General features: G+C 37.1%; 1 long non-coding RNA gene across 2 annotated transcripts in view; it reads right to left on the bottom strand.

Moving 5' to 3' along the window:
- Positions 1-1,395: 1,395 nt before the first annotated feature.
- The window catches only part of LOC107726988 (uncharacterized), a 69,077-nt gene continuing 63,764 nt past the window's right edge, over positions 1,396-6,708 (bottom strand). For both annotated transcript variants that reach the window (XR_001638317.1, XR_001638316.1), the window contains one exon: positions 1,396-1,486. This is a non-coding gene — a long non-coding RNA (uncharacterized LOC107726988). The remainder of the gene's footprint in view (positions 1,487-6,708) is intronic.

Below are 6,708 nucleotides of genomic sequence, written 5' to 3'. Positions count from 1 at the left end.
CTGTCAGTGATACATTCCAAAAAATGAAGCAGATTAAATAAGAACTAGGAACAGAGAGGCAGACGATGACAAAGGTCGACAAATACGCACACTGATGCAATCTCAACTGAGCAAACAATATCAAATCAAGATAGTTTTAGACAGGCATCAGATAATCCCCCTGTATTCATGGTTCCTTTGTGTCTCTCTTATAAAACGCAGACTCCAGCATCTACATAGGTCAGTGTTAATGGGAACCCAGGTGCATATTCTCACCAACAGCGATGTGCGAGAGGATGACAAAGACCTAGAGAGCTTGTATTCCCTATGGAGGCCTGGCCCATAACCTGCCCTGGAAGTGTGCCTGTGCTCTCGGCAGCATTCGCTTGAAGGAGACACATAAAAGCTCCTCTTGGCTGTGGGGTCAATTACATTTAAATTTGACCAGCTCAAGAGGTGCACTAAGGCTCAATACACAATTCAAACACGCGCATACTAAGTGGATTCGAAGAAAAGTCTAGTTTGGCTAAGTGAAATGTGACTTTCTGAGCCCTCCGAGTAAGCATGAAGCATTTGTGTGGATCAGTCACAGTGAGGTTTGGATAGCAGCTCTGCAGGACTGACAGAAAACACTTGAGTGAGTTTTATTCACTGTAGTGGAATTAAGACTGTGTTACCATGCCGACAAGCGCTCGGAAGTGAGAGGTGAAGGTTGTTTTGATATGGGGTGCTAATGAATAATGATGATAAATTTGATAAAAATGAGTGATGTACAAGGTTCACACTATTACTTCTGCATTGATTTGTACTGTATAATTAATAAGAGGAAAATCAGCTTAAGTTTCAGGATTGAGATAATGGTGAAACAATGGCACAAAAGAAAAAAGATCAAATTTTATTTTTGGCAGATTTATACTTGCACTGTTGATATTTTTACTGGCACCATCACAAAACAAGAACAACATTCTAAAAGAAAAAAAATAGCTGGAAATCCTATTATAATTTAATTTGTCATATTAACATACACAAACATTTTTACTAAAAGTAGTTTCCATATGGTGATTTATAATTTTCAAACCATTTTAACTTAATTTTAAACTTTACATTTAATGAATTATCATGAAATGCCCATTTAATATTAGTCACCTACATAATTTTACCATCTGACATTTTATCAGCAGAATTTGCAACAATGCTTAATACATCACAGAAAACCAAATTCTCATCATACAGGATCATGTGTATTGTTAATTAATGAAATACTGAAAGAATGAAATTAATTAATGAAAGAATGAATAAATGACTGCATTAATAAATAAATAAATTTAGGCCAATTACCAATAGCTGATTGACAAATTCAGGATTTTTTTAGTGATCAGTTCAAAAAACAAGCAATCAAAACAACACTTACTTCTTGTAGCTGCAGCTGGTCTTGATAAATCAAGTCAGTGCATTAGTTGACTTGTCCTGGGTGGAAGTGTGTGAATCTCAGTGAGTGTTCAGACACCTGTAATGAGGACAGAGAGGACATGTGGTGAGGGTTTGATAGATGACTCCTGCGCAGTTGCGTCACTTTTGCAGTCAATATTTGCACTCTCTCATTTGTGAGGCGTCTCGATCTCAGATGGTCCACTCTTCTCTCCTAGATTATGATCTGAACATCACTGAAGCACTTTGTGTATGGTTGATGTACATGTATTGACAAACCATGTACAGATAAGAACACACCCCTTGACCAATTACAGTCCGTCACACTTACATTCACACACAGACATGAGACAGAACCAGGGAAAAAACACCTTCAGAAGAGGTGAAGGTAAAGTCTTTTAATGACTCTCTAATGGGAGATTTGATCTCAGATATTAAAGCTAGCTAAAGGCAAAGAGTGGATGAGACATGTGCATACATATTTTAATCAACTAGTTGGTGGACTGCCTGAATGGCTACTTGACAAGTCTGTACTAGATAAGTCATGCATAAAACAGACTGCCATGTCCACCAGACTCTGAACAGATGCATTTATTTGGGATTTATGGATGTTAAGCACAGCACTTGTAGGCTGAATAACTCTAACCTTACATTTCACAAAACTATCAATTTCATAAAACATGTTCTTCAATGTGCAGGCATATATTTACTCTGCATTCAAAAAAATCCCAAACTCAAATATTAGAGCATACTGTGGGTGCACAACATATATTATATAAATACTTTTTTATAATTTTAAAATTTTCTAAAAAAATATACAGTATAATTGCAAAAGTAATTTTTAAACTGTAATACAGTATGAATATGAATACAATAATGATAAAAAGCAGACACATATAGTAATGAAAATGAACGGGATAAAGTTAAATAGCTTAAACAAATAAATAAAAAATATTTAAAAAAAAATATGGGGAGTAATAGCGGACTGAATTTTTTTGATAAAAAAATGATTTCACATTTTTTTCCATTTGGTTTTGGGGATAAAATGTGTTCTTACACTTGAGAACAAGTGCCACACCATAAAGAATCAGCAATAAAATACTGTCCTTTAATCTCTCCACAACACCTGTGGATTCTGCATAATAACAGATCATTTCTCACAGCAGGTGATCTGAGGCCTGATAGAGATCATTTAAAATCTGTTGAAGGTGGTGAATTTGTACATAAGCGGTGCTTTGATGGCTGTGGAAATGGTGCTTTAATAACAATGAATTGAGACATGCAACTTTTCGGAGACAGTAAAAGCGCAGCATACTAAAACATTCACAGAGATGTTGCAAATCCCAAATCTTTGCTTCAAAAGCATAAAAACATCATCTTCCCTAATCAACTAGCTGGTTGTTAGATAGCTGGTAACTAGTCGACCATCCTGACCCATAACCACACACACATAAACACAGCAAGTGCTAAGTGACACACTTGTCTCCAACATATGCTGGACCCAAGAAGAAATGCATACTTAACATTATGAAGAGTGAAAGATCTGGCTTCCAAAAACAGATACCTCATGGTGATCTTCACAACAACCAGCATGCATCTGCTGTCTGTGAGTGCATTTGTGCTGGAGCTTTATTCTTTGGCTGGTAATGCACGACAGGAGGCCGAGAGAGAAAACAAGGACACGTGGAGAGAGAGAGAGAGAGAGGAGGGCGGGCAGAAAAGACAACAGAGGAAGTACACAGGAAGGAGCCTTTGTTCTTGCTGATGCAGATTGAGAGTTTAATGTTTAATGGATCTCAGAAAGACACAGAAGATCTCTCAGAGGACCACCAGAGGAAACCTTAACCAGGATGTCAACTAACAACACGCCTGCACATGGGAGTAGAGTGGGTCACAATGTTGAATAATCGTCTAACAACTAGTTGAACCTAAAACCAGACCTGATTAGTCGCCTAGGCATTCACATAACCCAATGACTAGTTGATTTGAATGAAATGTGTAGTTCTGCACATTCCTAACATGGACTATCAACAACCTGAGGTTAAAGAGGGACATCATTGATCCAACCAAAAAAACAACATCATTCAAGCCAAACAATTACAAAAATAACATGTATAGTTAAACAGCACTCATCCCGTCTCTCTTCCACATACACACAAAGCAACCTCTGCACAGTGTCAAAGTCCCAGCGAGAGCCATGTTCCACTCTCCACTGACTAATTCAATATTGATAAAGAAACTAAACAAAGCATGACTATCAGCGCTGGAGGATTCCCAGTAGCAACAGTGAGCAATCTCCCAACTCTACCCTCACTACATGTCTCTCCTTCCCATTTATTTCACTCAGTTTCCTGTACAGTCCTTGGCTTTCTCCAGTTATATTCAACATTGTATACCGATTATCATACTAATGCACCTCTCAGCATTTCGGCAGTATATTACAGCATGAATGAAAATTTCACAAAATGATAACTCCCCCTGTTTGCGTAAAGAAAATGGATAAATTTATCAACATTAATTATTTTAGAACCGTACTTTGCTGAACTGTGACAATTTCCGCAAATCTCTAATTCATAGACGCATTAATTGTTTTCTTCCCTGCATTTAAACATTAAAAATAATAATTTCATTTTTATTTAAATTAGTGTTAAGGCAGCACAATAAACACTACCACAATGTTTTACAATTAAGAATAATATACATTTTTTTAGCATTTAAGTAATGAAAATTATTATAATTTTTTTTTAGCATTTCGATAATGGGAATTTGGGGGAAGTTTTAATATTTAATTGCCAAAAATGTCATTATATTACAAAAAACAAAGACAGAAAATAATTTATGTTTTAAGGGTGAAATATGATTTAGACATATTCTTGGCAGGGTTCAAGATATAATATCTACTGTGATTTAACAATTTTGACTGAGTGCTTAAATTTTAACCCCAAATGTAATTAATTCACAAATAAACATTAAACAAAATTCAATAAATAACTTTAACATAACTGGACACAAATTTACTCAATTATACAAGGGTATCCAATAAGCTTGTGTGATAAACATAATATTAACCGTAAATGTGTAAACCGCGCAGTATGCAGCACACTAGTACTCCATTCTACACACAGTCTGATTCATCCATCCATCTACACATCCTTTGCCATAACCCACCCCTACACAGTGTCCTCCCATCTCAGCATGACAGAACAGAGTCTATAGTTCATGCAAGGTGCTAATTGATTGGCTAAAATCCCTTAGCCTGTACACAGTGTGCTGACAGCAATGGAGACACTTATGTCAGCCTGTGACAGCTCTGTATCTTCAGGTGGGAACAGGACAAACTCATCTACCCCCTCATTATGCAGTTTTCCACTGACTGCCAGTTTGCACATGCAAAAGCACACAGAAGCCTACAGAGATCTAAAATGACCTTTTAAGAAACCCAGCTCTCATTTCTCCATCACTGCACCTTCAAGCCAGCAGCAGCGGTGAGCGCGTGTGTGACGGGGTGGCCGGGATGGCGTGTGTAACAGCGTATAGATGGCTGTGAGTCATCGCTCCGGCAGGGAATCGTAAGAGAGCGGTGCAACGTTGACACCGGTCCATGTGCAATGACAGGGAGAAGATTAGATCATCATGATGTGCTGCTGTGGCAACGCTCAGAATCATGGGCATAATTCACAAATAAATGATGAGTGGAGGGAGGAGCGATGTAATAAGTGAAATACCCTTTTAAGATGCTGCAATCCCAGTGACATTTCATAAGCCAAAGAGCTGCTTCCAATTTGTGGGCTGCACGGGTGAGAACGACGCCACACGGAGGGGGCGGACGTAGCATAACACAGCTGCCAATCTGGTGACAGTGAATGACTTAATCATACCTTAATCCAAGCCACGAGTAAGAGAGATGTAGAAGAGAGCAAGAGAGTCATCACAAATCTTATCATAAATCAGCTCTGTGAGTCAAGGTGAAGGGAGGGACAATAAAGCGCACTCAGAAAACACTTTAATTTCATCAGTGTGATATGTGAAAGTGAAAGAAACCATTTGTTTAAATCCTATAATAAAAAGGCTGATAGAAAGGCATCACCACGGGACAGATATGGCCGGCAGAGCTCTCTCACACATCCCTGAAGAACCACTCAGCCTCTCTGAAGGTATTTCATCATCTCTGCAACGCAGAGGAGATAAAGCCAAGAGGAGAACCTGTTGTCATATAATCTCCTCATCCTGACAAATACCGTCACTCTCTTCAGCACTGGACACAGCTTTTGCACATATCTGTCTCAAAGATGTACAACAGTACATAACAGTACAAAAGTGTAGACCCATCCATCCATTCTCCAAACCACTAGCACTATGTAGGGTCATGGACAAAATGTTAAATAACATAAAGTAAACAATAAGTTATTAAACTTCTGAAGATAAAAACAAAAAACCCCCCAAAAAATCAATTATATTTTATTCTGCAAATACATATCTTTTTTAATTTAAGCCTCCATCAAAAAATTTGGGATGTGTAAGTTTTTTTTTTTAAAGAAATGAATTTTATTCAACAAGTTTGCAATAAATTCATCAAAAGTGACACTAAAGACTTTATATTACAATTAATTTCTATTTCAAATAAATGCTTTTCTTTTGAACTTTTATTCATCAAAGAATAATAAGATGTACCATGGTTTCCAATCAACAAAAATATCAAGCAACTGTTTTTAACAGGGATAAAAAAAAAGATGTTTCTTGCGCACCAAATCAGCATAGAATGATTAGAATGATTTCTAATCATGTGACACTGAAAAAATAGCTTTGCCATAACAGGAATAAATTACTAATCTATTTTATATTACAATAGAAAAGAGTACTTTTAAAATTGTAATAATATTTCACATACATACATATATACCCCAAACTTATCGATGGCAGTGCACATAAAACATTGGTAAAATGTGTCTAATAGAGTACTACATTCTAAATGACAGCTGAAAGCACTGATACAATTAGCCAAAATATTTCATAAATGAGCATGCAAGAGGCGAGTCTGTGGGCTGGGCACAGATTCCACATGGACCTGTACTCTTTCCTCTGCTGGCTCTTATGCTCTCACATGCTTGTTATGTCGTCTCGGTTGCAGAGCTTGTTGTTTGATAAAACACAGAAGGATCCCTGCTCATAAAAAAAATGAACATTTAGTCCCTATGGAACATCACAACATGTTCATGTGCAATGTGCAAATGTTATGAGTTTTACTGTTGGAGGCAGGGAGCTTTTTTTTTTTTTTTAGTGTATGCCAAGGAGAAAACAACC

The sequence above is a fragment of the Sinocyclocheilus rhinocerous genome, unplaced genomic scaffold (genome assembly GCF_001515625.1).
Source record: "Sinocyclocheilus rhinocerous isolate Xijiao unplaced genomic scaffold, SAMN03320098_v1.1 scaffold4684, whole genome shotgun sequence".
Taxonomy (NCBI): Eukaryota; Metazoa; Chordata; class Actinopteri; order Cypriniformes; family Cyprinidae; genus Sinocyclocheilus; species Sinocyclocheilus rhinocerous.
This window is presented reverse-complemented; position numbering and strand designations above follow the sequence as displayed.